General features: G+C 40.2%; 2 pseudogenes; one reads left to right on the top strand and one right to left on the bottom strand.

Moving 5' to 3' along the window:
• Positions 1-1,384: 1,384 nt before the first annotated feature.
• Positions 1,385-5,748, bottom strand: LOC101957295 (oxysterol-binding protein-related protein 9 pseudogene; annotated as a pseudogene).
• A 776-nt stretch (positions 5,749-6,524) lies between these two features.
• Positions 6,525-10,391, top strand: LOC110599519 (von Hippel-Lindau disease tumor suppressor pseudogene; annotated as a pseudogene).
• Positions 10,392-11,408: the final 1,017 nt, after the last annotated feature.

Raw genomic sequence — 11,408 nt, 5'->3', positions numbered from 1 at the left:
GGATCACAACACTGACCCCATTTTTAGAGTTGATTTTCTTCTATTCTCAATCTCTTTGCATGACAATGACCCTGGATCTGTCTTCAACTGTTACACAGTGGATAATATCTGTTTTGAATTCATCTTCCAGTGGAATTCTGGGCTTCTGACCAGCCTGCAACAGCCAGACATAAACACAAATTCAGATTGTAGGTGATAAAGTATTTTGATAGAACATGAATGGAGAGCGAGCTTTGGAAGAAAGAAAAAGAACAGCAGTATAAGCCCCATTTTCTATGAAATCCTATTTCCTTTTCAATGCCTGTCTACACTCATACTTATCAAAGCCTCACAAGAATGGAATGGAGAATAGAGAACCTGTCTAAAATAGAACCATGCTCACCTCTTTCCACTTCCCATTTGCCTTTTTCCCTCAGTAGCTCACACCATTTTGATGTCAGTCCTGTTATTCAGATAGTCCAGATGTATCTCTCTTGAGTAGCACCCTTATAAGTTCAGCTACCCACTTGACATCTCCACTTAGAACTGTTATCTTTTTTCATGTGAACCTATTTCTTCTCCTGCATCCCATTCATCACATCCAGTCAATTTTATCTCATCAGTTCTTACATCCATCTACTTCTCTCCATTTCACTGTTTCTAACTTACTTGAGGTCTGAGTGTTGCTCATTTTTACTATAATAGCTTCATCACTAGCATATCAATGAGTAATGCCATGCAGATAGATTATGCTGTGATAACCAAATCAAAATCTTAGTGACAAGAAAAAGGTTTATCTCTTGCTGTTGGCACATGCCTATTACCATCTATCCAGAATTTTTGCCATGTCACTCTTTTTCAAGAATGTAAACTGACAGAATAGCCTCCGTTTTTTTTCCAGGTTTAGATACAATTTAATAATAGTTCATTTCCAAAATAAAAGTTATCATAAGTGAAACCATGAAATTTCCTAACACTTGATTTTAATACATTGTACTAATATTCTAAAACAATTCTGAGAAACCAATATTTACAATAGATGGAAGATTTATGAAAAATCTTCCACCAGGTATATTTTTGTGTGTATATATTTGTATATATAGAACCCAAGAGATTACATGAAAGAGGAAATAAGAGTCTGTATGTCATGTCTTAACAGCAGAACAAAAGTACAGGGTGTGAAAAATTTCAAAGCATGGGGTCTGGAACGGGAGCTGACATCTTGTTTCAAAATTTAAAATTTTCTCAGGACTGAAGTCAAATTCTTAACTGCCATAGAGAAAGGGAAGCTTTTCCAGCTTTAATTGTTCATCTGCATCAGAAAGTTCAGTATCCCTGAGATAGGAACCACTGCAATAAGAAGGGAGTAATAGGTTCTTCCAAAGAAAGATTGTTGCTTAATTTGGACAACTTGCCCTGGTCATTGGGTATAAACTTTTGTTTCCCAGCCTAATGCTTCACAGCACCAAGACGTTTCAGTAATGGTTCATCATAAACCCAGCATTCATGGAATAACTTAGTCTCCCACTGAATTTCCTTCTCTTTCCTTTCTCGGGCTTCTGCTCTTTGTCTTTCTTCAAGTCTGTGCTTTGCTTCAGTTGCTGCATCAATGTCTCTGATTTTTAAATTGAAAGTGACATCCTTCCAAAGTCAGTGGGACTCATATTCTGATCTTCCAACTTCCTCACTTTTTTCTTGATTATAGGCAACTTCTTGGTATCTACAAAGACTGTATTTTCCCCTGTTTCATATTTTGCATACATTACACCATTCCATTCCCCTTCAATTGAGCAAAAAGACTTCTTGTCATTTGGAGAAAAAAACTCAGCAGTAATTCTGTATTTCTTGCCTCCATAGAAAGGTTTAGTGTGGAAGATGATATTTGCACTATAACCAGTTTTGGAACAATTAATATTGCATTCTCCTCCTAGTTCCACCCAGGGCACTGTGAGGATAGACCTTCCATAACCATTGGGGAATATGAGAATGTAATGCTCATCATAGTCTAGACATGAGACACAGCCTTGCCCTATGTTATGCACCCCAATTGAAATCCCAAGGAATTTTGATTTAGTCCAGATATGAGCATTGAATTGGATTTTCTTATTAAAACAGTCAGCATAAAAGGCTGAAATGGGTGGATGATAGGAAACCTGCTCAGCCACTTTTGTTACACTGTTTTTGGAAACCTAGGGAACCAGTCCTTCTGAAACTAGCTCTGTGTTCTCTTCAGTGTCATTTGGTAATGTCCAGTGATACTGAAAGATCTCACCCAAAATGGGGTTGTATAGCTTTTTGGCAACTGATCCTTTCCTTCCTGCATGAAAGGCAGAGAGGTACCATTTCACATCCTGAACCATTCGATCCCTGGGATCTTTCTGGTCACTAATGCTCACAAACAGGTCTGGATGTGCAAAAAAAGTCTGCATACATTTCTAAAAGAGATCTTCTTTCAAGAATAAATGTTGGAAGAACTACCTTAGTAAGATCCATTCCGAGCCTAACTTGTGACAAGAAGTGCATGATAACACTCTTGTGCTCTTCCACTGATCCTGCCTCCCCATCATGGTCTCTATCAGTCATGTGAATCAAAAAGGTCAGCATCACTTGTACCATTGGACATGCAAGAATTCAGTGATTCTGTGGTTTCTGGGTGCTTTAGGCTATTTCACGAACTGCTATGTGTCAAGACTGAGGCAGAACCAGAAGAATATATTAACCGTTTTGGGGATGAGCCACTCTGATAGAATTCATCAGCATCATAGAATTCATCTTCACTGCTACAGTTAGAAAACTCTGGGATTGTATTTGGAGACAAGGTGACGTGACATGGAGAAGTTAGACTGCTACTATGTGGTGAATGTCGACTGCCTGTACTATTGGGTGTTGGAGTGTGATGAGGTCCCAAGATAGCTAATTCAGGTCCAACGGGTAAGGAAGACAGACGCTGCTCTGATTTACAGAACTGAGCTGGTTCTGGAGGTAAGACAGTCTGGGAAGATACTGTGCTGATTACAGGTTCCAAGGGACTGGGTTGATATAGTGCATCTACAGGATTAACAGTACTTTTAGCAAATTTGCAGCAACACAATGCATAGATTCTACCATGCTATTTGTTGTTTCTTTGAGAGTTTCAATTTTCTTTCTCTGTTCATCATCTTCACAGTTTTGAAGCTTGTCATCAAAAAGCTTTAGTTGTTCTATCAAGATTTGTAGGTAAGCATCTGCCTATGTTATTTTCTTGTCAAAGTCTTGGACACTAGGAACAAATCCTGAATCCTCCGTAAGTGGCCAGCAAGAAAGCTATTCTCTGAGGCACCAGCTCTCTGTGCCTCCTGGGGCGGGAGCAGGGGCTGCTCCAGCTTCTACTCCCTTGATCAGATCCCCGGGCGGGCGGCGTGGCAGAGCAGGCAGCCTAGCCAGAGGTTCAGCCTGTCCCCCGGAGCACCGTGTCCCTCCGATTCTATTTTGAATATTGCTAGTTTTTAGGGCAGAAGGAAAGAGTAAGTGTGACAAATGGTAAACTGACACTTAAACCTTCCATCCAGAAGTGGAAAACAGTCCAACCACTTGTCATTTACCCAAGCAAATCTTGTGGCCACATCTAATTTCAAGGGCAAATAAGCCAACCATGTGCCAGGAAAGGACCAGAAATATTTAATTGATATGAATGACTACTAACTGCCTTCTTTCCTCTTGTTTTGCCCAATTCTTATTATCCATACTGCCACCAGAGAAATCACTCCAACATACAAACTTGTCCATAGTACTCTCTTAGCCAAAAATAATAAATGGATTCCATGTTATTAAACATAGAACCCAAACTCTTAGATCAGGCTCCTGCTTTCCTAACTTTACGATTCCAATCTCCCATGACTGAACCACTTAGAATCCTGCAATTTTGTGAAACTACCTGCAAGTCCTTGAACCACACCAAGCTCTCTGTCACCTCTAGCCTTTTCTGGAAAAAAAAAAAATCCCCCCTTGCAATTCCCCTCTACCATGAAAAAATAAAAATTAAAAGAAAATAAAAATAAAAAATAAATCACCTTTTATTATCTACCACCCCAGTCAATAGTAAGGAATTGAAGATCAGGACTTATGTCTCATACACTTTTATATTCTAGTGTCTGGCACAGTACCTGGCACAATAGGCACAGTCAAACCTCCACATCCTCAGGTTCTGGGGTTTTGTTTGGTTGGTTGATTGTGTGTGTGTGTGTGTGTGTGTGTGTGTGAGAGAGAGAGGGGGGGGGGACTGGGGATTGAACCCAGGGCTTTACATATTCTAGAAAAGCAATTTACTACTGAGCCATACTCTCAGACTCTGGATGATAACAAAAAAATCACATACACGATTTGGAGATTTCCACTGAGGAGTAATTGCACAAGGAAGCCTGGGATCCTGCATGGAAAAACTAATTCAGGAAATTTCCTACCTAGAGAGGATGTGGATTCAGAGAAATGATGCCCTTTCAAAGAATTTGAACAACAAATTTGGACTATAGACTTCTTTCTCTTCCCTCCTTAACTGAAACTAAGGAAAGAACTATTCCAGACTCCCTGAGTGTCCCCATTCCCAAATATGGGAAGGATTTCTTCTTGGAGCCTGACATTTTTGCTTCCTAATGTCCATGTTAGAGAGGATGCTCTTGTTCTTGTCATAACTTCTCTCAAAGACAGAATTTTTTTTTTAATACCAGAGATTGAACCCAGGGGCACTTAACCACTGAGTCACATCCCCAGCCCTTTTTTGTATTTTATTTAGAGACTGGGTCTTACTGAGTTCCTTGGGGCCTCACTAAATTGCTGAGGTTGGCTTTGAACTTGTGATCTTCCTGCCTAAATCTCATGAGCTGCTAGGATTACAGGTGGGCACTACCACACTGAGCAAAGACAAAATATTTTTACCTTATTTGCTTTTTAACAAAATCAGAGGCCAGACAAAAGTGCAGAATTAGGTTTTGTGTTTTTTTTTTTCTTTTTCCCAGAACTAGGGATTGTGATAGGTTAAGAAGATGGAACAAATGGCCCAGAAGTCCATGAAACTCACATGTTGCCCCAAGCTGATGGGTGGCTCCCTTCTTTGAGTAAAGCCCCACAAAAAAATTTCTTAAAGTGCTTTGAGAATGAATAATGCTTTAGAAATACAAATCAAATTCAATCCAAAACTACTTTGAATTCTTATTTACTGAGGGTTGGAGTTAAAATTCAGTGAAAACAGATTGGTTGAATGAAAAGCATGGCAAATTCTCTCCCTAAAAGTCACCAGTATATGTGAACAAAATAAAAACCACCATTTCAGGACACTAATTTAACCAAAGGCATTTTCCAAGTCACATGCAGATTTATCAGTAAAGGGTGGGTCTTTACAGGCTTAAAGCACACTTTCCAGCCAATCACAACAGACCAAAAACTTTGCTTTCCCTAGGGGAATACCAGGAAACCAAACTAAAAATAAATAAATAAATAAGGTGGGGGTAGTTCAATGGTAGAACACATGCTTAGCATGCACAATTGTCGAGACCCCCGGCCGGCAAAGGAGATGCAACACAGGATTCTTCTTTCAGCAGTTTATTCAGGCCTTTATTCAAAATGTATCTTCAAGCTTCTCCTCCTCTACTCGTGCCTCCTAGCCTTAATAAAGCATCCTAAGCCCCAATGCAAAGCTGCCACGTGGATCTTTCTCATAGGGTGTTATCTCAAAACGCGCCAACTCTCCCTAATAAGGAGTTGTTTATCACTGACCACAGTGGCAGCCAGCGCCATATTGTAATGGCGGCTATGGTCCACAGAAACAGCTCACCACACACAATGCTAGAGATTCAATCCAAGCACCAAAAAATAAAATGATGGAATTTCTTTTAAAAGATGACTAATCACTAATGATTATGTAAATGTACACACAACAAGGGAAACATATTTCATAGAACTTGTCCACAAAAGTAATTAAACAAACACAAGTAGCAACAGTTTCTATCTCTTAGATATAGGATGATTATAATTTAGAGCTGATACAATAGTTTTATCTAAAGTGTCCAATTTTAATGTTGTAGGGACAGACAAGGCAAAGCATTCCAGCCAGATTCAGAAGGCAAAGCTTTTGCTGTAATCAAATAATCCCCTGAACCCCAAGTTAAGGTATTTTCAGAATTTTATACCCAATATGTAAGGGGAGGGGCTCAGAAGTTCACAATCTGCAGAAGTTCACATAAAAGCAAATTTTTCTTTCACTGTTTTGGGCAAGTTAACCCTTCAAGGATAACACCTAAGAAGGGGACAGCTTCTTCTCCCCTTTCTTTCCTCACCCTACCAGCTATTATCATGGAGCCCAATTAGTAACTTCTCTTATCTTGGAGAGGTAGACATCTCTTTTATTGCTGAGTAATATTTCTTTGTGTATATATGCCACATTTTTTAATCCATTCATCTACTGAAGGGCATCTAGGTTAGTTCCACAGTTTAGCTATTGTGAATTGCGCTGCTATAAACATTGATGCGGCTGTGTCCCTGTAGTATGCTGTTTTTAAGTCCTTGGGTATAGAATGCGGAGAGGGGTAGGTGGGTCAAATGGTGGTTCCTTTTCCAGTTTTCCAAGGAATCTCCATATTGCTTTCCATATTGGCTGCACCAATTTGCAGTCCCACCAGCAATGTATGAGTGTACCTTTTCCCCCACATCCTTGCCAACACTTACTGTTGTTTGTCTTCATAATAACTGCCATTCTGGCTGGAGTGAGATGATATCTTAGAGTAGTTTTGATGAATTTCTGTAATTGCTAGAGATGATGAACATTTTTTTGTATATTTGTTTATTGATTGTATATCCTCTTCTGAGAAGTGTCTGTTCAGGTCCTTGGCCCATTTGTTGATTGGGTTATTATTATTATTATTATTATTATTATTTGCTTAGATTTTTGAGTTCTTTATATTCTTTGATATAAGGAGGCTGATTCATAGTGGGGTAGGGAGGGGGAGCATGGGAGGAATAGAGGAACTCTAGATAGGGCAGAGGGGTGGGAGGGGAAGGGAGGAGGCAGTGGGTTAGCCAGGATGGTGGAATGTGATGGACATCATTATCCAAAGTACATGTATGAAGACACAAATTGGTGTGAACATACTTTATATACAACCAGAGATATGAAAATTTGTGCTGTATATGTGTAATAAGAATTGTAATGTATTCCGCTGTCATTTGTTTTATTAAAAATCAATTTAAAAAATTTTTTTAAAAAAGAAGTAGACTTCTCTGTGAAGCTCCAGCTCAAGGCTAGAGGCCTTGTTTACACATTTCTACAAACTACTATACTGGATACATATTTGTGGAAAAACTAGTAAGGGGTGTTCAGCACCTGGAGTGCCAATTTCTTCCAGGCCAGTAGCCAAGTAAAATAGAGCAACACAAAAATAGGAAGTTTATCTACATTGAACTTTTGTAGAGACTCTTTTGTTGACAGTCCTAAAATCAGCCATGGTGAAGATTTCTGGAGGAATCCAGTTAAGATTTTCTGTGGAGAAAGGGGTGCCACTAACATTAACAACAAAAAATATGAAACAAGCAAAGAAATATGAAAATGTGACACATACATGGGAGGGGACAGTCAATAAAACCTGTTTCTGGAGATCCCAGATGTTGGACAAAAATATTTCAAAAGCACTTATTAAATATACTTGTAGTGAGAAACTAATGTGACTCTATTTTTAAAAATAAATAACAGCAGCTTCTACCTCAAGGCCTGTCCTAAGGAAGGGGGCGTGACCCTTGTCCTTGGAAAAACCCACAGAGCACTCCTAAGCACATACCCACTCTACTGAGTTGTTTGTCTGCAAATAACAGGAGAGGTCTGAGGCGCCAGGTGTCCCTGACTCAGTTAGGCTAGGTGAGGACCCATAGCAACCCACCTAGCAACCTCCAATCAGTATGAGACAGGGCGAATACCTGGAATGCCAGATGACCCCCAAATAGTTTATGGTGGTTGATAACAAGTTGGGAAACCATGTAGTTTAGCACGTACACCCCTCATGGCCTAAACCAATCAGTTCAAAAGAATCACCTTCTTGTACTAACCAATCACCCCTACCCGTCTTGTTCCCGCCATTGAATGTGCTAATCAATATTTGATTTTCCCGCAGTATGAAATAATTTGCTGTGTGATGTAGTGAGGCATAGAGTATCTCCCCCCAAAACCTATAAAATCTCACTGAACAAAGGACCAGGACTCACTCCCTAGGACCACTGCATGGGAACAGTTGTGAGTCCAGGCTCTAGCTTGCAATAAAGACTCTTGTGTGCTTGCATAGGATTTGGCTCCTGGAGGTCTATTAGGGTCCTACGAATCTGGCATAACATCAGGGGCTGGGGTTGTGGCTCAGTGGTAGAGTACTCACCTAGCATGCATGAGGAACTGGGTTTGATCCTCAGCACCACATAAATGTAAAATACAGATATGGCCTCCACCTAAAACTAAATATATATATATGCAAAGAAGTAAAGAGATAACATCAAAAACTCAGCAAATAAAAAATTTTATTATAAAGACTATAACAGGGAGCCAGCCATTCCAGGGACCGCCCATTTAATCCCAGTTGAGAACGCGCACAGAGCTCGCAAGCCTAGCCGGGAGCGCGCGCACGCGCATGCACGCACCCACGGCCCCGCCCTGCCCCGCTCTGGCTGGCGAATCCCTTAGCAGCCAAGCGGTCCTCTAGGCTGGGAAGGTGAAGCCAGGAAGGTGAGGAACCAGAAGAGTCTGCCAAGGCGGTGGGTGCAGATTGTTCAACCCTGAAGAGTGCTACCGAAAGGAGCAGGGCGCCGCAGTCCGGGTGAGGCCAGTGGCGCAGAGAAGATGGAGGCCGGCAACCTCTGCCGGTGCTGCGCTCGTTCAATTTGCGGGAGCTTTCCCGGGGCATCTTCCGCAACCACAGCCCGCAGGCTGTGCTGCTGGTGTGACTTAACTTCTGCGGTGAGCCGCAGCCCTATGGGACGCTGCAGCCGGGCAGCACCTCCGCATCCACACCTCCCGAGACCATATTTGGCTCTTCAGAGGTGTAGGAACACACGGTGGGCTTCTGGTTAACTGAATTATTTGTGCCATCTGCCACCGTTGAGGGACAGCCTACTTTTGCCAACATCACACTGCCAGTGTATACCCTGAAAGAGCGATGCCTCCAGGTGGTGCGAAGCCTAGTCAAGAACTACAGGAGACTGGACATCGTCAGATCACTCTGTGAAGATCTGGAAGACCACCGAGTATACAGAGAGACTTGGAGCTGCTGACACAGGAGCACATTGCCAATCAGCAGTTGGAAGAGAAGACTGAAGATAGTTGAAATTAGCATTCTTAAGACTCAGCTTTTCAGGGTACTGATGAGACTTGATCTAGATAATAGGACTGGTCGCTTAATCTCGTTGCAAAGTGTCTTATTCTTGGAGTAAAATATGCGCCATTTCTTAATTTCACTAGGAATTGTGATGTTTAGGGGCAAACATCACAAAGTGTCCTTTTTAGAAGTACTCATCAGGAGAAAGTAGTTGCATTTTCGCACTCTAGTAAGTCAGTAAAGTTTCAGTGTAAGGATGTTTAAATAAATAATCAATGAGAATTGCAGTGTATTTTTAATAGTCAGAATGTGATGGTGTCTGCTCTTAATGGATTGTGGTTGATTTCTATCTCCCATTTTAGGAAAATTGAAATGTCCTTAAGGCAGGGACAGGTTTCTCATCTGTTTAAGGCTCCAGTGTCCAGCACATTATGAACAAATTTCTCCCTTTATTTTATTTTTTTGGTGCTTGGGTTGAATCTACGGCATTGTGCACGCTAAGCATGTGTTCTACCATTGGGATTCCCCCAACCCTTATTTACTTATTTATTTATTTAGAGTTTGGTTTCCTAGTATTTCCTAGGGAAAGCAAAGTTTTGGGTGAGCCATGATTGGTTGGAAGGTGTGCTTTAAGCTAGTAAAGCCCCACCCTTTGCTGATAAATCTGTGTGTGACTTGGAAAATGCCTTTAGTTAAATTAGAGTCCTGAAATGGTGGTTTTTATTTTGTTCATAAGTATTTGTTGGATGGACAAACCATTGGATGCTTTGGTAAAAAGTATTAGAGGATTGGCCTCTGTTGGGGAGAAGTGGGAGGCCTTAAGTTGTGAGTAAGCAAAAGTCTTAAAGGAAATTATTTTTACAGAAGCAGTTTTTCTCAGTTTCACACTTTTCTTGGTCTGCTCTTAATACAATGTTGTTTTGTTTAAGTTTCTAAACCGGGACTGGATTTTGTAACTTGATATGTACACAATATAGCAAAAAAGAGTTGTCCTCGGGTTTAATTCTAATATTAAAACACTCCTGTATTGTAAATAAATTGCTCCCAAGTCTGATATTTTCTGTTGCTTTCTATAAATTCATAGCATTACCATTTGGATTTGGTTCAGCATTTTTCTTCAACAGAACCTAGTCACACTTTTCACCCAGGTAGGGGAGAGGCTGAAGCCCTCCATCCTTGGGCCAGAGTGGGTAGATGGAGAAGCCTGAAATGTTCTATAGTTTAATAAATGTTCACACATCCTTTCTTATAAGCTGGACTTAGTCATTAACTCAGATTCAATACTTCTATCAGACTTTTTGTGACAGTTTAAAAAAAAAATCTTCCTAATGGAGAAAATCTTTAAAAAGAAAAGTAAAAGAAAGTTCTCTGTAGATACACTACTTAAATACAACCATGGTTAACTTAACCATTTTATTTCAGCTTCTCATAGGGCATATTTTGGTTGAGTAGGTGTTTTGTTTGGTTTTGTTTAAGGTGTTGTGTCTAAGGATGAAATCCCTTGGCCTCCCACATGGTAGGCAAGTGCTCTACCACTGAGCTGTAGCTTAGCCCAGGTTGGTTGGTTATCTTGATAGAGTTACTATCATATAGTATACACAGTTTTTTGTATCCTATTTTTTCTCTAACTTTATAATTTAAATACTTTCCCATGTTATTTTAAGCTTTTCATAGACATGGGTATAGTCTTCCTTTTATAATGAATGGTTGGGATGTTTCTTAGCATCATTAATTTCTTTGGACACAATCCCATGATCTAAAAATCAGAGTGAAGCAAATTAAACAAGCTCTGCCATTTCCCGACTACCCTTTCAGTGACACCCACTTTTAGTCCCTTCTTTCAACATTCAACAAATAAGCTGGCTTTTTTTAAGCATATTGTAGTTTTTATTCAATAACACCACTAATATTTAATTTTTTATTTTGAAATCTTGGGTAGAAAGACATGTGAAGGCAGAGGGTTGCATTTGCTGACATAGAACTTGGATGAGTAAGATCAAGAGTGGGATAGGGGAAAAAAATGGGATACGGCGGGGATTTAAAGAAGTTCAACATTGGTTTTATTTTTTTAAGTAGTTCAACATTGGTTTTATTTTTTTAAACTATCTT

This window comes from Ictidomys tridecemlineatus, chromosome 8 (assembly GCF_052094955.1).
Source record: "Ictidomys tridecemlineatus isolate mIctTri1 chromosome 8, mIctTri1.hap1, whole genome shotgun sequence".
In the NCBI taxonomy this organism is placed as follows: domain Eukaryota; kingdom Metazoa; phylum Chordata; class Mammalia; order Rodentia; family Sciuridae; genus Ictidomys; species Ictidomys tridecemlineatus.
Note: the sequence above shows the minus strand (reverse complement) of the source record. Positions and strands in the feature narration are given on the sequence as shown.